General features: G+C 39.1%; 1 pseudogene; it reads right to left on the reverse strand.

The window, feature by feature from the left end:
• Window positions 1-8,576: 8,576 nt before the first annotated feature.
• Window positions 8,577-10,546, reverse strand: LOC103229892 (dedicator of cytokinesis protein 11-like; annotated as a pseudogene).
• Between the last annotated feature and the right edge of the window lie 11,621 nt (window positions 10,547-22,167).

Raw genomic sequence — 22,167 nt, forward strand, 5'->3', positions numbered from 1 at the left:
CACAGCAAAGGAAACTATCAACAGAGTGAACAGACAACCTACAGAATTAGAGAAAAATTTTGCAAACTATGCATCTGACAAAGGTCTAATATCCAGCATCTATAAACAACTTAAATTTACAAGAAAAAGACAAACAACCCCAACAAAAAGTGGCAAAGGACATGAGCAGAGACTTTTCAAAGGAAGGCATACATGTGGCCAACAATGATATGAGAAAAAGCTTAACATCACTGATCATTAGAGAAATGCAAATCAAAACCACAATGGGATACCATCTCACACCAGTGAGAATGGCTATTAAAAAGTCAAAAAATAACAGATACTGGCAAGCTTGTGGAGAAAAAGGAATGCTTATATACTGTCAGTGGGAGTTTAAATTAGTTCAACCACCGTGGAAGACAGTGTGGCAATTCCTCAAAACCTAGAAACAAATACCATTAGACCCAGCAACCCCATTACTGGGGTACCCCCCAAAATATAAATTGCCCTATTATAAAAACACATGCACATGTATGTTCATTGTAGCACTATTCACAATAGCAAAGACATGGAATCAACCTAAATGCCCATCAATGGTAGACTAGACTGAGAAAATGTGGTACATATACACCATGGAATACTAGGCAGCCATAAAAAAGAACAAGATCATGTCCTATGCAGGAACATGGATGAAGCTGGAGGCTATTATCCTCAACAAACTAACACAGGAACAGAAAGTCAGCCACATGTTCTCACTTATAAGTGGGAGCTAACTGATGAGACCACGTGTACACATAGAGGGCCTGTTGGTGGGTGGAGAGTGGGAGGAGGGAGATGATCCAGAGAAATAACAAATGGGCATGAGTCTTAATACCTGGATAATGAAATATTCTGTACAACCAACCCCCATGACACAAGTTTACCTATATAACAAATCTACACATGTACCCCTGAACCTAAAATAAAAATTTAATAAAATAAATGTTTTATAGACTTCACCAGAGAAGCCATCATGTTCCAGGCTTTTCTTTGTTGGGAGATTTTTGACTACTAATTCAATTTCCTTATTTATTGGTCTATTCAGATTTTCTATTTCTTCATGATTCAGTCTCAATAGGTTATATATTTACAGAAATTTATCTATTTATTCTAGGTTATTCAATTTGTTGGCATATGATTATTCATAGTAGTATTTCATGATCCTTTGCATGTTGGTGGTATTTGTTATATCCTCTTTTATATACAGTTTTATTTATTTGAGTTTTTTTCTCTTAGTCTAACTAAAGATGTGTCAATTTTGTTAATTTTTTCAAAAAAATAACTCTTAGTGTCAGATCTATTTTATTGTTTTTCTAGTCTTGATTTCATTTATTACTGCTTTGGTTTTCATTATTTCCTTCCTTTTTCTGACGTTGGGTTTAATTTTTATTTTTTCTAGTTATTTGAAGAATAAAATTGTGTACTTGAGATGTTTCTTTATTCTTAATACAAACATTTATGTCTATAACCTTTCCTCTTAGTTTTGCTGAATCCAACAAGTTTGGGTATGTTTTCTTTCCTTTGTCTCAAGATTTTTGTTTTCCTTTAGATTTCTTTTTTAACCCACTGCTTGTTCAGACAGTGTTGTTTAATTTCCACATATTTGTGAATTCTCCAATTTTTTCATGTTATTGACTTTTATTTTGATACCATTATGGTCAGAAAAAAAAACTTGATATAATTTCTATCTTCTGGAATTTGCTAAGTCTTGTTTTGTGGCCTGATGTATTATCTATCCTGAAGAATGTTTCTTGTGCCCTTAAAAAGGACATGTGTTTTGCTGCTATAGTAGTACATGTACAGAACACAGAGTGTCTGTTATGTTAATCTATAATATTGTTCAAATTTGCTGTTTTTTAATTGATTTTATTTCTGGATGATCCACCCATTGTTGCAAGTCGAGTATTGAGTGCCCTACTATTATTATATTACTGTCGATTTCTCTCTTCAGTTTTGTTATTATTTGCTTTATAAATTTAGGTGGTCCAAAGTTGGGTGCATATATATTTATCATTATTATACCCTCTTGATAAATTGACTATTATTATATAATAATCTTCTTTGTCTCTGTTGACAGCTTTTTACTTAAAGTCTATTTTGTTTGATATAAATATAGTCACCCCGTGCTGTTTTGGTTACTGTTTGCATGAAATATCTTTCCCTTCCTTCACTTTCAATTCATGTGTGTTCTTAAAGCTAAAGCAAGTCTTTTGTAGGTAGCATATAGTAGCATCTTGGTTTTTTTATCTGGTCAGCCACATTGTCTTTTGATTCAAGAATTCAATCCATTTGCCCAGTTCCAAGATGGCCAAATAGGAAGAGCTCCAGTCTACAGCTCCTGGTGTGAGGGACGCAGAAGACAGGTGATTTCTGCATTTTCAACTGAGGTACCAGGTTCATCTCATGGAGGCTTGTTGGACAGTGAGTGCAGCTCACAGAATGTGAGCTGAAGCAGGGTGGGACATCACCTCACCTCACCCAGGAAGCACAAGGGGTTAGGGAATTCCCCTTCCTAGCCAAGGGAAACCATGACAGACGGTACCTGGAAAATCGGGACACTCCCACCCTAATACTGTGCTTTTACAATAGTCCTAGCAAACAGCACACCAGGAGATTATATTCCACGCCTGGCTCGGAGGGTCCCACTCCCACAGAGCCTCGCTCACTGCTAACACAGTAGTCTGAGATCGAACTGCAAGGTGGTAGTGAGGTTGGGGGAGGGGCGTCCACTATGCTGAGGCTTGAGTAGGTAAACAAAGTGGCCGGGAAGCTTGAATTGGGTGGAGCCCACCACAGCTCAAGGAGGCCTGTCTGTCTCTGTAGACTCCACCACTGGGGGCAGGGCATAGCTGAACAAAAGGCAGCAGAAACTTCTGCAGACTCAAACGTCCCTGTCCGAAGCTTTGAAGAGAGTAGTGGTTCTCCCAGCAAGGAGTTTAAGATCTGAGAACAGACAGACTGCCTCCTCAAGTGGGTCCCTGACCACTGAGTAGCCTAACTGGGAGACATGTCCCAGTAGGGGCCGACTGACATCTCATGTAGCCGGGTGTACCCCTCTGAGACAAAGCTTCCAGAGGAAGGATCAGGCAGCAACATTTGTTGTTCTGCAATATTTGCTGTTCAGCAGTCTCCGCTGGTGATACAAAGTAAACAAGGTCTGGAGTGGACCCCCAGCAAACTCCAACAGACCTGCAGCTGAGGGGCCTGACTGTTAGAAGGAAAACTAACAAACAGAAAGGACATCCACACCAAAACCCCATCTGTACGTCACCATCATCAAAGACCAAAGGTAGACAAAACCACAGAGACGGGGAAAAAGTAGTGCAGAAAAGCTGAAAATTCTCAAAATCAGAGTGCCTCTTCTCCTCCAAAGGCATGCAACTCCTCGCCAGCAATGGAACAAAGCTTACCCACAACGGGAAGCCCATGAGACTAACAGCTGATCTCTCAGCAAAAACTCTATAAGCCAGAAGAGAGTGGGGTCCAATATTCAACATTCTTAAAGAAAAGAATTTTGAATGCAAAATTTCATGTCCAGCAAAACTAAGCTTCATAAGTGAAGGAGAAATAAAATAAAATCCTTTACAGACAAGCAAATACTGAGAGATTTTGTCACCACCAGGCCTGCCTTACAAGAGCTCCTGAAGGAAGCACGAAACATGGAAAGGAAAAACCAGTACCAGCCACTGCAAAAACATGTCAAATTGTAAAGACCATTGATGCTAGGAAGAAACTGTATAAACTAATGAGCAAAATAACCAGCTAACATCATAATCACAGGACAAAATTTACACATAACAATATTAACCTTAAACGTAAACAGGCTAAATGCTCCAATTAAAAGACACAGAGTGGCAAATTGGATAAGGAGTCAAGACCCATCATTGTGCTATATTCAGGAGACCCATCTCACGTGCAGAGACACACATAGGCTCAAAATAAAGGGATGGAGGAAGATCTACCAAGAAAATGGAAAAAAAAAAAAGCAGGAGTTGCAATCCTAGTCTCTGATAAAACAGACTTTAAACCACAAAGATCAAAAGAGACAAAGAAGGCCATTACATAATGGTAAAGGGATCAATTCAACAAGAAGAGCTAACTATCCTAAATATATATGCACCCAATACAGGAGCACCTATATTCATAAAGGAAGTTCTTAGAGACCTACAAAGAGACTTAGACTCCCATACAATAATAATGGGAGGCTTCAACACCCCACTGTCAACATTAGACAGATCAAAAAGACAGAAAGTTAACAAGGATATCCAGGAAATGAACTCAGCTCTGCACCGAGTGGACCTAACAGACATCTACAGAACTCTTCACCCCAAATCAACAGAACATACATTCTTTACAGCACCACATCACACTTATTCCAAAATTGACCACATAGATGGAAGTAAAGCACTCCTCAGCAAATGTAAAAGAACAGAAATTATAACAAATTGTCTCTCAGATGACAGTGCAATCAAACTAGAACTCATGATTAACAAACTCACTCAAAACCGTTCAACTATATGGAAACTGAACAACCTGCTCCTGAATGACTACTGGGTAAATAACGAAATGAAGGCAGAAATAAAGATGTTCTTTGAAACCAATGAGAACAAAGACACAACGTACCAGGATCTCTGGGATGCATTTAAAGCAGTGTGTAGAGGGAAATTTATAGCACTAAATGCCCACAAGAGAAAGCAAGAAAGATCCAAAATCGACACCCTAAGATCACAATTAAAAGAACTAGAGAAGCAAGAGCACACATATTCAAAAGCTAGCAGAAGGCAAGAAATAACTAAGATCAGAGCAGAATTGAAGGAGATAGAGACCCCAAAAACTCTTCAAAAAAATCAATGAATCCAGGAGCTGTTTTTTTGAAAAGATCAATAAAATTGATAGACCATTAGCAAGACTAGTAAAGAAGAAAAGACAGAAGAATCAAATAGATGCAATAAAAAATGATAAAGGGGATATCACCACCGATCCCACAGAAATACAAACTACAATCAGAGAATACTATGAACACCTCTACGCAAATAAACCCGAAAATCTAGAAGAAATGGATAAATTCCTAGACACATACACCCTCCCAAGACTAACCCAGGAAGAAGTTGAATCCCTGAATAGACCAATAACAGACTCTGAAATTGAGGCAATAATTAATAGCCTGCCAACCAAAAAAAGTACAGGACAGATGGATTCACAGTCGAATTCTACCAGAGTTACAAAGAGGAGCTGGTACCATTCTTTCTGAAACTATTCTAATCGGCAGAAAAAGAGCGAATTCTCCCGAACTCATTTTATGAGGCCAGCATCATCCTGATATCAAAACCTAGCAGAGACATACACACAAAAAAAGAGAATTTTAGACCAATATCCCTGATGAACATTGATGCAAAAATGCTCAATAAAATACTGGCAAGCTGAATCCAGCAGCACATCAAAAAGTTTATCTACCACGACCATGTTGGCTTCATCCCTGGGATGCAAGGCTGGTTCAACATACACAAATCAATAAACGTGATCCATCATATAAACAGAACCAAAGACAAAAACCACATGATTATCTTAATAGTTGCAGAAAAGGCCTTCAACAAAATTCAACAGCGCTTCATGCTAAAAACTCGAATAAACTAGGCATTGATGGAACGTATCTCAAAATAGTAAGAGCTATTTAGGACAAACCCACAGCCAATATCATATCCAATGGGTGAAAACTGGAAGCATTCCCTTTGAAAACCGGCAGAAAATAAGGATGCCCTTTCTCACCACTCCTATTCAACATAGTGTTGGAAGTTCTGGCCAGGGCAGTCAGGCAAGAGAAAGAAATAAAGGGTATTCATTTAGGAAAAGAGGATATCAAATTGTCCCTGTTTGCAGGTGACATGACTGTATATTTAGAAAACCCTATCGTCTCAGCCCAAAATCTCCTTAAGCTGATAAGCAACTTCAGCAAAGTCTCAGGATACAAAATCAATGTGCAAAAATCACAAGCATTCTTATACACCAGTAACAGACAAACAGAGAGTCAAATCATGAATGAACTCCCATTCACAATTGCTTCGAAGAGAATAAAACACCTAGGAATCCAACTTACAAGGGATGTGAAGGACCTTTTCAAGAACAACAACAAACCACTGCTCAATGAAATAAAAGAGGACACACACAAATGGAAGAACATTCCATGCTCATGGATAGGAAGAATCAATATGGTGAAAATGGCCATACTATCCAAGGTAATTTATAGATTCAATGCCGCCTCCATCAAACTACAAATGACCTTCTTCACAGAATTGGAAAAAAACTACTTTAAAGTTCATATGGAATCAAAAAAGAGCCCACATTGCCAAGACAATCCTATGCGAAAAGAACAATGCTGGAGGCATCATGCTACCTGACTTCAAGCTATACTACAAGGCTACAGTAACCAAAACAGCATGGTATTGGTACCAAAACAGAGATATAGACCAATGGAACAGAACAGGGCCCTCAGAAATAATACAACATATCTATAACCATCTAATCTTTGACAAACCTGAGAAAAACAAGAAATGGGGAAAGGATTCCCTATTTAATAAATGGTGCTAGGAAAACTGGCTAGCCATATGTAGAAAGCTGAAACTGGATCCCTTGCTTACATCTTATACAAAATTTAATTCAAGATGGATTAAAGACTTAAATGTTAGACCTAAAACCATAAAAACCCTAGAATAAAACCTCGACAATACCATTCAGGACATAGGCATGGGCAAAGACTTCATGACTAAAACACCAAAAGCAATGGGAACAAAAGCCAAAATAGACAAATGGGATCTAATTAAACTAAAGAGCTTCTGCACAACAAAAGAAACCACCATCAGAGTGAACAGGCAACCTACCACATGGGAGAAAAATTTTTACAATCCCCCCATCTGACAAAGCACTAATAGCGAGGATCTACAAAGAACTTAAACAAATTTACAAGAAAAAATCAACCCCATCATAAAGTGGGTGAAGGATATGAACAGACACTTCTCAAAAGAAGATATTTATGCAGCCAATAGACACATGACACATGAAAAAATGCTCATCATCACTGGCCATCAGAAAAATGCAAATCAAAACCACAATTAGATACCATCTCACTCCAGTTAGAATGGCAATCATTAAAAAGTCAGGAAACAACAGGTGCTGGAGAGAATGTGGAGAAATAAGAACACTTTTACACTGTTGGTGGTACTGCAAACTATTTCAACCATTGTGGAAAACAGTGTGGTGATTCCTCAAGGATCTAGAACTGGAAATACCATTTGACCCAGACATCCCATTACCGGGTGTATACCCAAAGGAATATAAATCATGCTGCTATAAAGACACATGCACACGTATGTTTATTGCAGCACTATTTACAATAGCAAAGATTTGGAACCAACCCAAATGTCCAACAATGATAGACTGGATTAAGAAAATGTGGCACATATACACCATGGAATATTATGCAGCATTAAAAAAGGATGAGTTCATGTCCTTTGCAGGGACACAGATGAAGCTGGAAACCATCATTCTGAGCAAACTATCGCAAGGACAGAAAACCAAACACCTCAAGTCTCTGTCATAGGTGGGAATTGAACAATGAGAACACGTGGACACAGGGTGGGGAATCTCACACACCGGGGCCTGTCCTAGGGTGGGGGTAGGGGGGAGGGATAGCATTAGGAGATATACCTAATATAAATGACGAGTCAATGGGTGCGGCACACCAATATGGCACATGTATGCATATGTAACAACCCTGCACATTGTGCACATGTACCCTAGAACTTAAAGTATAATTTAAAAAGAATTTAATTAATTTAAGTCTAAAGTAAGTATTAATAGGTTAAACACTTACTACTGTCATTTTGTTAATTGTTTTCTTGGTTTTTTTTTAGCTCCTTTGTTCCTTCTTCCTCTCTTGTTGTCTTGTTTTGTGATTTTATTATCTTTTTTTTAAGTATGCTTTGATTCCTTTCTCTTTACTTTTGTGTATCTACTGCAGGTTTTTTTCTTTGTGGTTTCTATGAGGCTTGAATAAAATAGCTTATAGTTATAACAGTCTATTTTAAGCTGATAAAAACTTAACTTTGACCACATAGAAAAACTATTCTTTAACTTCTCATCCTCCCATATTTTGTTATTGATGTCACAATTTACATTTTTTTGCTAAGTTCAAAGTATTATTTCCTTCACTTCCAATTACAAATAAGTTTTACCTTTTATTGTATTTCATTATACAATTTTACATAGTACCACTATTGTTTTAAGCAATAATTAAGCAAATTGAACTACTGTTTTTGAGCTCTATTTTTCAGCATATAGATTTACCTAAAAAAGTACAAACCAAGCACAGTGGTGCAATTTTCCAGGGACTTTCAAATTACTTAAATATTTACAAGTATATAACCCCTCTGCTGGAACACATGAAAATTTTGGTGTCAAGAAGAAACACTCCATGTATATGAAATCTTTAAATGTCAACATTTGCACAGTTCCAAATACTCCCGAGAAAGGTCAGTCTTACTGTCATTTACATCTGCATTTTTTCACACTTCAGTGTATCTTGGGGAACCATAACCTCGGTTACTCGATGTACCACTAATTGCACAAAATATATGTAATGTGTTGCTAATCCAGGGAGAATGCATTGTGTCTTCTTGTAATAGCTGCTCGTGGATAATGTCAAATAATTCTTTTATTATGTTTCTGAAATTTGACTTTAGCCCTTCATGGTACTCAACTTGATCTTCTTTTTTTGTTTGTTTGTTTGTTTTTTGGTTTTCTTTGTTTTTTTTTTTTTTTTTTTTTTTTTTTTGAGGCGGAGTCTCACTCTGTCGCCCAGGTTGGAGTGCAGTGACCGGATCTCAGCTCACTGCAAGCTCTGCCTCCCGGTTCACGCCATTCTCCTGCCTCAGCCTCCCGAGTAGCTGGGACTACAGGAGCCCACTACCTCGCCTGGCTAGTTTTTTGTATTTTTTTAGTAGAGACGGGGTTTCACCGTGTTAGCCAGGATGGTCTCGATCTCCTGACCTTGTGATCCGCCCGTCTCGGCCTCCCAAAGTGCTGGGATTACAGGCTTCACCCACCGCGCCCGGCCAACTTGATCTTCTTTAATTAGCCACTCATTTTAGTTCAAGTGCAATGCCGCATGCTTGTATGAATTTCCTAAACATGTCTTTCAACTCACTCACTTTCTTAGGTGGATATTTGCTAGCTTGGCTGTCATTTAAGAAAGCCCTTGCTTATGCTAATGGACCTGCATTGACCTGCACGGAAACACAGCCCTGCAATTTAAGTTGGAGCTGAATCATGTCCATGTCAACCAACGAGCAAAGCTTTTGAAGAATCTGCAGTTTTATCGTTTATTTCATCAGTGGCAACATCAATTGGTTTTAAATTAATCTGCTGTTTACAGTTAATAGGGATCCTCTTCTTCACATAGGGAAATGAGTTTGAAGTTGTCAAGATTTTACGGCATTGCACTGTTCTGTACAACCCTGCTTTTTGCCTGAAAAAGTGTAAGGAGCCACAAAAACAAATCTGCTGATACTATGATTTTTCAAACTCAGTCTTTCTTTCTGTGAGTTCTTTGTCATCAAAATAAGGCTTCACATAAGTAACTTGCTTGTGAGCATATTTTGGATCAAGCTCTTTGGCATTTACCTTGTCTGTATCCTCAATTATTTTGACATTCTCCATACCAAATTTTTCACCATAAAGTTTAACAAGTCTCAGGGAAATTTCTTTTTTTTTTTTTTTTTTTTTTTTTTTTTTTTTTTTTGAGACGGAGTCTCGCTCTGTCACCCAGGCTGGAGTGCAGTGGCGCGATCCCGGCTCACTGCAAGCTCCGCCTCCCGGGTTTACGCCATTCTCCTGCCTCAGCCTCCCAAGTAGCTGGGACTACAGGCGCCCGCCACCTCGCCCGGCTAGTTTTTTTGTATTTTTTAGTAGAGACGGGGTTTCTGAGAGGCCAGTGAGCTTTGGTTCTTTATAGATGTAAAGATGTTCCATCTTCTTCTTCAGAAAAAGACTGGCCATAAAGGCAACCCTGAAGAAAGTGCCTAAAAGTCTTTTTTTTTTTTTTTTTTTTGTATGCATAACTTCCAGAATTTTTGTGTAAGCTCCATGAAGAGTTCTATAAACTTGAGTTTCTTAAACTCATGATTTTTCTCATAAATTGGAATGATCAACTTGGAAATCTCAGAAATTATTTCATAAAGTTTCACCTTCCATAAGCTATCCACACATTGTTCTAGCAACTCCAGCAAGACTTCTTCACTATAATGGACATCTATCATCCCAGCATCTTCTTTCATTGCTCCTTCTTCATCTATATTGGGAGTAATTTTCTTGAAGGGTGAACATCCATTAGGAAATTTTTTTTCAATGAAGAAACTCTGCAACTAGAGCTGCTACATGGACATAACACATTGCAGCCTCTGAAAAATCTCCATTTTTTACATGAATGTTGGCCATGCTATCAAGTCAGGTTTTCCTGAGCTCTGGGATACTTGCATAGGACTTGGTTAAGCTACAGTGGAGATCAATTCGCATTTCAGGGTCTTTCTCATGCTCCTTCATTTGGGCAGTGGCCATAAGAACAATGCAGATTCTCTTGGTCAAGTCTTTGACTTATGTGGGAAAGGCAGTTGCTTTCCTAGGTCTGTCACTATTTGCAAAATTCTTGATAATGAATAAAGACTCCTGAAATCTTGATCTTCCACTTAGTGCTACATCAGCTATCAGGTGGCTTACAGCAATTATTATCTATAGATGTGTCCTCTAAATGGTCTTCCTTTTGGTATACTCAAAGTTGTTTCTCAACAAAAGATACAAAAATGCAGATGTTTCATTTCTGGTTGAGTTAATCTTCAATGTGCAGCACTTTAAAACCTCATAGCAAAATGCAGCACACATGTTTACTCTTCCTTTGAAAAAGTCTGAAGGAAACTTACTGATGAAAGCTCTCAGTGAGGCAAATACACGTTTCAGCAACACTTCAGATTGTCCATTTTTAAGAAAAGCAAGATGAATATCAAACACCTTTTTCATTAATGGGTTGTGGTCACCATTATTTAAACGTTGGGTCTTGAAGCCCTGATGGAAAATGACATGGTATCTGGTACTGTTAGGGAAATTTCAGTAGCTGTATTGCCTTCAAGAAGTTCCTGGTGGAAAATGTCTGTTCAGTTGTTCTAGAACTGTGATTAAGTGTAAATGAACTTTCTAGGCTACTAAGATGCTGAAGCCGGGTCTGCATTATCCCTGATCTGTTTCAAAGGGCAGGCATGGTTTGTGATTTTTGGTCTATTCTGAAGTGTTTTGACAGCCAGGCATTATGCACCTTGCTATGTTTCTTTTCCCCATATATCTAAAGTGAAACAAGCATACTTCTAAAAGTATAAAAATGTGTATGAGCTCCTGAGGAGATACTTTATTCCAGTAAGTTAAGAGAGTATCTTCCGAAATCACTTTTACTATATACAGGTAGCACATCAAGAGGCTTCTGATTTCATACTGATCCAGGCAGTTATACTGGGATACGCTACTCCTTGTAGAACTCTGTCAGGTATTTTCACCAGCATTGCCCCGATCTGGAAATCCTGTTGCTCCTTCTGGGATAAGGAAACCTCTTGAATCTTCTCTCTTAATTCCATGTCCATTTTGAAAAGACCCATAAGCAGTGCCTTTGTCAGTGAAGGAGGTCAGAAGTTTTTATATTTGCATTTGGGGATAAAAGTACAGCATTGGGGCCTTCCATAAAGTGGTCTTGGTTCATGTGTCTCAGGCTGGACCTATCTGTGTATCTTAGAATACAGCTGTACCAGGTGCTGGGTTCTGGTAAAAGACTCTTACCCTATAATCAGCTGGTTGTATCTCAACCTGGAACTGTCCCCTGGTCTATAAAATGCTTTTGGGAAAGACTATACTCTATGCAAGATATACTCCATCAGTGGTTGCTCATAAAAGAACAATCATTACGAAGAGATTTTGTTGTTGTTGTTGTTGTTGTTGCTGCTGCTGTTGTCATTGTTTTTTACTTCAGTGACTCTGGTAGGTGTAAAGACTATCTCACTGTGGCTTTCTTTTTTTTATTATATTTTAAGTTCTGGGGTGCATGTGCACAATGTGCAGATTTGTTATATGAGCCATGTTGGTTTGCTGCACCCATCAACTCGTCATTTACACTAGGTATTTCTCCTAATGCTATCCTTTCCCCACCCCCTGCCCCCGACAGGACCCAGTGTGTGATGTTCCCTTCCTTAGGTCCATGTGCTCTCATTGTTCAACTCCCACTTATGAATGAGAACACGCAATGTTTGGTTTTCTGTTCTTGTGTTACTTTGCTGAGAATGATGGTTTCCAGTTTCATCCATGTCCCTGCAAAAGACATGAACTCATCCTTTTTTATGGCTGCATGGTATTCCATGGTATATATGTGTCACATTTTCTTTATCCAGTCTATCATTGATGGGCATTTGGGTTGGTTCCAAGACTTTGCTATTGTGAACAGTGCTGCAACAAACATACGTGTGCATATGTCTTTATAGCAGAATGATTTATAATCCTTTGGGTATATACCCAATAATGAGATTGCTGGGTCAAATGATATATCCAGTTCTACATCCTTGAGGAGTCACCACATTGTCTTCCACAATGATTGAACAAATTTACACTCCCACCAACAGTGTAAAAGCATTCCTATTTCTGCACATCCTCTCCAGCATCTGTTGTTTCCTGACTTTTTAATGATCACCATTCTAACTGGCGTGAGATGGTATCTCATTGTGGTTTTGATTTGCATTTCTCTAATGATCAGTGATGATGAGCATTTTTTCATAAATTTGTTGGCTGCATAAATGTCTTCTTTTGAGAAGCATCTGTTCATATCCTTTGCACACTTTTTGATGGGATTGTATGTTTTTTTTTCTTGTAAGTTTGTTTAAGTTCTTTGTCGATTCTGGATATTAGCCCTTTGTCAGATGCATAGATTGTAAAAATTTTCTCTCATTCTGTAGGTTACCTGTTTACTCTGATGATAGTTTCTTTTGCTGTGCAGAAGCTCTTTAGTTTAATTAGATCCCATTTGTCTATTTTGGCTTTTGTTCCCATTACTTTTGGTGTTTTAGTTATGAAGTCTCTGCCCATGCCTATGTCCTGAATGGTATTGCCTAGGTTTTCTTCTAGGGTTTTTATGGTTTTAGGTCTTACATTTAAGTCTTTAATCCATCTCGAGTTAATTTTTGTATAAGGTGTAAGGAAGGGGTTCAGTTTCAGCCTATGGCTAGCCAGTTTTCCCAGCAACATTTATTAAATAGGGAATCCTTTCCCCATTGCTTATTTTTGTCAGGTTTGCCAAAGATTAGATGGTTGTAGATGTGTGGTGTTATTTCTGACGCCTCTGTTCTGTTCCATTGGTCTATATATCTGTTTTGGTACCAGTACTATGTTGTTTTGGTTACTGTAGCCTTGTAGTATAGTTTGAAGTCAGGTAGCGTGATGCCTCCAGCTTTGTTCTTTTGGCTTAGGATTGTCTTGGCTATGCAGGCTCTTTTTTGGTTTCATATAAATGTTAAAGTAGTTTTTTTTCCAATTCTGTGAAGAAAGTCATTAACAGCTTGATGGGGATAGCATTGAATCTATAAATTACTTTGGGTAGTATGGCCATTTTCATGATATTGATTCTTCCTATCCATAAGCTTGGAATGTTTTTCCATTTGTTTGTGTCCCTCTCATTTCATTGAGCAGTTGTTTGTAGTTCTCCTGGAAGAGGTCCTTCACATCCCTTGTAAGTTGAATTCCTAGGTATTTTATTCTCTTAGTAGAAATTGTGTATGGGAGCTCACTCATGATTTGGCTCTCTGTTGGTCTGTTATTGGTGTATAGGAATGCTTGTGATTTTTGCACATTGATTTTGTATCCTGAGACTTTGCTGAATTTGCTTATCAGCTTAAGGAGATTTTGGGGTGAGATGATAGGGTTTTCTAAATATACAATCATGTCACCTGCAAACAGGGACAATTTGACTTTTTTCCTAATTGAATACCCTTATTTCTTTCCCTTGCCAGACTTCCCTGGTCAGAACTTCCAATACTATGTTAAATAGGAGTGGTCAGAAAGGGCATCTTTATTTTGTGCCGATTTTCAAAGGGAATGCTTCCAGTTTTTGCCCGTTCAGTATGATACTGGCTGTGGGTTTGTCATAAATAGCTCTTATTATTTTAAGATACATTCCATCAATGCCTAGTTTATTCAAGTTTTTAGCATGAAGGGCTGTTGAATTTTGTCGAAGGCCTTTTCTGCATCTATTGAGATAATCATGTAGTTTTTGTCGTTGGTTCTGTTTATGTGATGGATTATGTTAATTGATTTGTGTATGTTGAATCAGCCTTGCATCCCAGGGATGAAGCCAACATGATCGTGCTAGATGAGCTTTTTGATGTGCTGCTGGATTCGGTTTGGAGTATTTTATTTAGGGTTTTCGCATTGATGTTCATCAGGTATACTGGCCTACAATTTTCTTTTTTTGTTGTGTCTCTGCTAGGTTTTGATATCAGGATGATGCCGGCCTCATAAAATGAGTTAGGGAGGATTCCCTCTTTTTCTATTGATTGGAATAGTTTCAGAAGGACTAGTACCAGATCCTCTTTGTAACTCTGGTAGAATTCGGCTGTGAATCCATCTGTCCTGGACTTTTCTTGGTTGGGAGGCTGTTAGTTATTGCCTCAATTTCAGAACCTGTTACTGGTCTATTCAGAGATTCAACTTCTTCCTGGTTTAGTCCTGGGAGGGTGTATGTGTCTAGGAATTTATCCATTTCTTCTAGATTTTTGAGTTTATTTGCGTAGAGGTGTTTTTATAGTATTCTCTGATTGTAGTTGGTATTTCCATGGGATCTGGGTGATATCCCCTTTATCATTTTTATTGCACCTATTTGATTATTCTCTCTTTTATTCTTTATTAGTCGGGCTAGCAGTCTATCTACTTTGTTGATCTTTTCAAAAAACCAACTCCTGGAGTCATTGATTTTTTGAAGGGTTTTTGGGGTCTCTCTCTCTTTTTTTTTTTTTTTTTTTGAGACAGAGTCTCGCTTTGTGGCCCAGGCTGGAGTGCAGTGGCCAGATCTCAGCTTACTGCAAGCTCTGCCTCCCGGGTTTATGCCATTCTCCTGCCTCAGCCTCCCGAGTAGCTGGGACTACAGGTGCCCGCCACCTCGCCTGGCTAGTTTTTTCGTATTTTTTAGTAGAGATGGGGTTTCACCGTGTTAGCCAGGATAGTCTCGATCTCCTGACCTCGTGATCCACTTGTCTCGGCCTCCCAAAGTGCTGGGATTACAGGCTTGAGCCACCGCGCCCGGCAGTTTTTGGGGTCTCTATCTCTTTCAGTTCTGCTCTGATCTTAGTTATTTTGTTGCCTTCTGCTAGCTTTTGAATGTGTTTGCTCTTGCTTCTCTAGTTCTTTTAATTGTGATGTTAGGGCATCAATTTTAGATCTTTCCTGCTTTCTCTTGTGGGCACTTAGTGCTATAAATTTCCCTCTACACACTGCTTTAAATGCATCCCAGAGATCCTGGTACGTTGTGTCTTTGTTCTCATTGGTTTCAAAGAACATCTTTATTTCTGCCTTCATTTCGTTATTTACCCAGTAGTCATTCAGGAGCAGGCTGTTCAGTTTCCATGTAGTTGTGCAGCTTTGCAGTGACTTACTTAATCCTGAGTTCTAATGTGATTGCACTGTCATCTGAGAGACAGTTTGTTGTGATTTCTGTTCTTTTACATTTGCTGAGGAGTATTTTAATTCCAATTATGTGGTCAATTTTAGAGTAAGTGTGATGTGGTGCTGAGAAGAATGTATATTCTGTTGATTTGGGGTGGAGAGTTCTGTAGATGCCTATTAGATCCTCTTGGTTGAGAGCTGAGTTCAAGTCCTGGGTATCCTTGTTAGTTTTCTGTCTCACTGATCTGTCTAATATTGACAGTGGAGTGTTAAAGTCTCCCACGTCAATCTTAGGCTCCTGCACTAGCAGCAGGAATTTCAAGCCAATGGATTTTAGCTTGCTGGGCTCTGTGGGTGTGGGTCCCACCTAGATAGACACCAGAGGTAGTCTCCTGGTCTGCTGGTTGGGAAGGCCATGGGAAAAGCACAGTATTTGCGCAGGAGTGTACCATTCCTCCCAGTACCATCTCTCACAGCTTCCCTTGGCTAGGAAAGGGAAATCCCCCAATGTCTTGTGATTCCCAGGTGAGGCAATGCCCCGCCCTGCTTCAGCTCACCCTCTGCGGGCTGCACTCACTGTCCAACCAGTCCCAATGAAATGAACCAGGTACCTCAGTTGGAAATGCAGAAATCACCCGTCTTCTGCATCGATCTTGCTGGGAACTGCAGACCAGATCTGTTCCTATTTGGCCATCTTGCCAGAAAAATGGGGAGATTTTTAAAAAGAGAAAGAGACAGTGACAGAGAAAGAGAGAGAAGAAGAAAAAAGCATCCATTTTGTAGGGGGCTGAGATTCACACTCTAAAGAACTAAGGGCTCACCAGAACACTTAAGTATCTTGGTTGCTATGCTGCATATGCCTCTCTCACAACTAAGATCTTAATCTTCAAGGTAATATGAAAAAACACCCATGGCACCCTTGTGGCACAGCCAAGGTGTTAATCCAAGCCTGACTTAAGCCTGGGATCCTTTAATCCTGTAAAACATCCATTGCCATGGGGCAGGTCCCTAACTTTGATGATATCTATTTGAGGCTCTCTGGTGAAAAAAAAGTATGAATATGAGCATGTTGGAGGACTCTCCCTTCTCCCTTCTTGAAACATGTCTAGTAACACCACACACACATACACACACACACAGAGAGAGAGAGAGAGAGAGAGAGAGAGAGAGACAGAGACAGAGACAGAGAGAGAGAGAGAGAGAGAGAGAGAGAAGAAAAAGAAGGAAGGCTGGATACATGAGGAAGAAACAAACTAAAAGCTAACACAAAAGTCCACAGTTTGACCCAGCTGGAAATCCAAAATGTAAAAAAGAATGTATATAACAAAAGATAAAAGGGCATTGACTGGCTTCTGTGCTTATATAACATAGGTTCTGAATTAACTTTAATATCAGCTAAAATGCCCCAATTGGCAAACCTTCATGGATTTAATCAATACTAGGGATCCCACTATATTTAAACAAGGTACCCCCTACACTCCTACAAGAGTTACCAAATATAAAATAGAGGACAAATAGGTGTATGCCTCACTTTGGTCATCGAAACTATCACCTTGCGTAAATTATCCACAGTCATCGCATTGACCTAAAATATACCATAGTGGACATGGATGCTCTTACCCAGTGAATAACAAATTAAAATTAAATTAAGCCTTTGGGACTGGGCATGGTGGCTCACACCTATAATCCCAGCACTTTGGGAGGCCAAGGCAGTTGGATCACATGCGGCCAGGAGTTCGAGATCAACCTGGCCAACATGGTGAAACCCCATATCTACTAAAAATACAAAGATTAGCCAGGCATGGTGGCATACACCTGTAATCCCAGCTACCCAGGGGGCTGAGGCAGGAGAATCACTTTAACCCAGGAGGCAGAGTTTGCAGTGAGCCAAGATCACGCCACTGCACTCATTCCAGCCTGGGCAACAGAGCAAGACTCTATCTCAAAAATAAATAAAGAAATAAATATCCCATTGGTACTTGACAAAATGTGAAGGATCTTCTCCTCTAGTTAAAATAATTGATATGACCCAATGTAAATTAAAATATTTAATGATTGAAATCTATTTTATAAGATATGTAGAGAAGAGGTGATTATCCTCACTGCTTCTCCATTTAACTGCCTAATTTGGCCTGTACTTGAACTTGGAAAGAATGACTGCTATTGGCATCTCATTGTGGATTACCACAACATTAAACAACATTTGATGGGTCCCCCCCCATCAAATCTCGTATACCCGTTAGTATTAAAACTATTGACTCTATCCAAGCACCAATTGATAAATATTTTGTTATTATAGATTTGACTAATCTGTTCTGTTTAGTGACTACTTTGAGAGTCTCTGAGCTGCAGTTTCTTTTCACCTCAGAAGAGACACAATACACTTTTACTCATGGGGTACCTCAACGGCCTTAACATCACACACAATCTTGGCAGGCAAATCTTAACTGTATCTAATTTTCTCTAGGGTCACAGTATGAAATTACATTGATGCCATTCTCCTCCAAGCAGATTTGTTAGAAGCACTCACTTGAAATATATACTCATAAAGTAGCTCAAAAAGTGGGGTGAGACATTATCCCACATATATATAAAGCCTCAAGACTTGAGAGTTCCTAAAATGTATTTGATAAACCAAGGGCCACTCCATCTCGAACACTGTCAGAAAACATCTCTTGAGCCTTGCAGTGCCCACGTCTTTTAGTTCTTTATGGGTTCTAAAAACAATATATTCCTTATTTACAGATTTTACATAAGCCTATTTATGCTATTACTTGAAAATTAGCCTCCTTTAAATGGTGTCCCTCCAACAAAAGGCTCTAGAATCTGTCCAAATTGCAATACAACAAGTATTCTTATTAATGCCCCAGACTTCTTCACTGTAGAAGCTTTAGCAATCTCCTCTCATCTCCTGGAGACTCTGAACCACCCAGTTTCTTTTCTTTTTCTTTTTTTTTCTTTTTTTTTCTTCATTATTATACTTTAAGTTCTAGGGTACATGTGCATAACATGCAGGTTTGTTACATATGTATGCTTGTGCCATGTTGGTGTGCTGCACCCATCAACTCGTCAACACCCATCAACTCGTCATTTACATCAGGTATAACTCCCAGTGCAATCCCTCCCCCATCCCCGCTCCCCATAATAGGCCCTGGTGTGTGATGTTCCCCTTCCCGAGTCCAAGTGATCTCATTGTTCAGTTCCCACCTATGAGTGAGAACTGCACTCCTCAGCCCTGTGCTGCACACCATTAGAGCAGCAAATTCTGGCCACATCCTAGGGTCTCCTAGAAATAGAGGCTGTCACAGGACCTGAGCCCATGAACCTTAATAGCCACCTGCCCATTATGCCTTGGGTCATGGAAGCAGCATCCTACAATCTCAGCAGAACTACAGAGACCTCCTTGCTACAGAATGAAATTAAGCCTGAACCTTCTGATATATTTCATCTGTAAAGGAAGGTAGCCTCCTCTGTCCTCAATTTTTTACAAGATGCTATAGTGCCGGAGGGGCCCAAACCTCTCCTGGGCCCCTCAGCAATCTGGAGAACTCCAGAGGATCAAGTGAGTGAACAGTAATGGAGGTTTGTACAATTTACAGGATTCCTCAAGTATGAGAAAAATGATTCTGGATGGAAGAGCAGAGAGTTAGAAGGAATGAAAATCAATGAAAATGCTAAATATGTGGGTGAATCTAAGTTAACAGTGATCATACAAATCAATTATAATAATATCTTATGGAGTTTCAAATATATAGAGAATTAAAATTGGAATAACAAAACAATAACAATAACATATAAGTCAAGGGGAGTTAAAATGTTCCAAGATCCTTCCATCATTTTGATGAAAAGTAAAAGAATAAATTAACCTTAGACTTTGATGAGTCAAAAATGCATGTTGTAATTTCTAGGCTAACTGCTAAAAGAATAGTAAAAGAATGTATACCTTCTAACAATCAGAGGAAAATATGGAACAGTAAACATTAAAAATTCAAAACATGAAAGTGGAGAAAAAAGATATAGACTGGATAGGACAAAAAGAAAGATGTAGAGAATAATAAACTTAAACAAAGATGCATCAATAATTATATGAAATGTAAAGTAACTAAATATTCCTATTAAAAGACAAAATTGGTTAGGCCAGATTAAAGAAACAAAGTCCAACTATGTGCTGTTTACAAGAAACACATCTAAAATACAAAATACAGGAAGATCAAAAGTAAAACACAACACAAAAAGATATACCATCAAACACTAACAGAAAGCTGGTAACTATATTAATATCAAATAACCATAAAGCAAAAAGTATCACTAGAAATACAGAAGATCACTTTATCACCTTTGATGGCTCAATTTACCAATAAGTTAAAATAATTCTAAATGTCTATATCCCTAACTCCCACCCCTCATTGATAAATTCCCATGGATAAATTAAAGTTCCAATGAAATTAGAGCCTATAGTTCTTCCCTTTCAATCTTTTTCTGCCCAATGGTCTTCGCCTAAAATGTGTGTCATTCCTTCAGCACTACCAAAGTTAAATTGATACCACCCTCATTTCTTACATGTCTAATTTTTCAGCTTGAAAATATCAGTAAGACACATGAGTATCAATGCCACTCCCAAAACCCTCAAAATTTAGAACAAATGTGTCAGCTGCCCCAGTGGCATTTCCCAAGACAAAGCAAAGTTCCTACATTGTTGTTGCCAGCCATGTACTATAGCAGAGATTTGGTGTTATCTGAGAGAAGGAGGATAGACAGAAAAAGAAAAGAAAAAATGAGAAATTCTTTGTAGTTCTATCTTGCCAGTATGCCAGTCACACCATGCTAAACATTTGAGGCTACAGTTTATGAAATTAAACATAACTGAATTCAATTAAACTCAAGGCTTACAGAAACTCCAGGAATTGTTAACCTGAGAGGCTGTAGTCTACTTTTATCCTCAAGGACCCAAGGAGAAACAACAGTCTCTTCCAACTGCTTCTCACCAAAACATTGTTTTCCTCTGCTGTTTAATTCCTGATGGCTTGGTTAATCTTCACCACACCAAGGGCAGCATCCAAAAATAAAAATCCAAGCAAATAAAAACTCCCTGTTACTGTCTTGTTTCCTACTGCAAATTGCCTGATCTTCCCTGAAGAACAAAACAATCTGTTGGCCCTTGCTGAAAGACCAGAAAGGAAAGCAAAGAAGAAAGGGGGCTAGTGCTGCATAATAGCAAAATGCATCTCTAAAAAGCCTGAGCACCAAAGCTGTGCCATTTTGAAGTTAGTTGTCTCTGGCCCTAGCAAGAGTTCATCCTTTCTCTATGTACTCTGCTCACAATATTTGAAGCTACCTCTGTAAGTCTACAGCCACCTACGAGGTTCTTCTTGACTCAAGGAAGTGCTTCTTTCCCCTCTCAAGACTAGATCCCTGCTTGCTCAGGCTGCAGTCTCAGTCAAGTCTACCTTGACCCCAAAATGAACCCTTTTTCTTGCCAAATCCAGCCTGGGCCCCATTCCAGCAATATCATCTGCTGCAGCTGGGCTGCCACAATTTAGGCCATCTGCTAAAAAAGCCAAAGTCTTCCCACACAGCACTTTGACTCCAAATTCCAGGCCCCCTGTTTATGCTCATTCACCCCACAATGAACAGCAATATTTAGGAATGCAAGGTGGGGTTTGGATGTCTGCTGTTAAGTTCAAAACGTGTCCTACCACTCACCTCTCCTGCCTATATGTTTTCCAACCAAGAGAGTTATATTTAGGAAACAGTAACCAGTGGGAAAATTACTGCTTTATTAACAGTCAAATTAGCCTCCAATAATTCCCAAAATTGAGGGCTGACAGAAACTGGATTGAGGAACATGGCTTAGTCCTGGAGGCCTAAATGGGGCTTCCCATACTCTCCCCTAAATCTAAAATGGCAAAGCCTGCAGAGAAAACAGACTCTGGCATTATGCCACCACCCAGTTGTAGACCTGGAATAGGGAAAAGGAAAAATACAGATCTTGTCTAGACAGTTCAACACAGCAATTAAAGATACAAAAGAAGAGAAAGATGTCTGCCTTGTTCTAAAAGGGCAGGGCCTGCTTGGGTGTGCTTACCATGGGAAGGTAGGCAGAGCAAAATAGAATACCATGCATAAGTACTGATACCCTGCCATCTTAGTTTGGGCTTCTTTAACATAGCACAACAGACTGGGGGGCTTATAAACAATAGAAATTTATTTTTCACTGTTCTGGAGGCTGGCAGCTCAAGAGTAGGGAGGCAGCATGGTCAGGTTCTGGTGAGGGCCCTCTTTCAGGTTACAGACTTCTGACTTCCTGTGGTGCTCTTACATGGTGGAAGGGGCAAACGAGTTCCCTTGGTCCTATTTTCTAATGGCACTGATCTCGTTCATGAGGGTTCCTCCCTTATAACCTAATCACCTTCCAAAAGG

This window comes from Chlorocebus sabaeus, chromosome 24, assembly GCF_047675955.1.
Source record: "Chlorocebus sabaeus isolate Y175 chromosome 24, mChlSab1.0.hap1, whole genome shotgun sequence".
In the NCBI taxonomy this organism is placed as follows: Eukaryota; Metazoa; Chordata; class Mammalia; order Primates; family Cercopithecidae; genus Chlorocebus; species Chlorocebus sabaeus.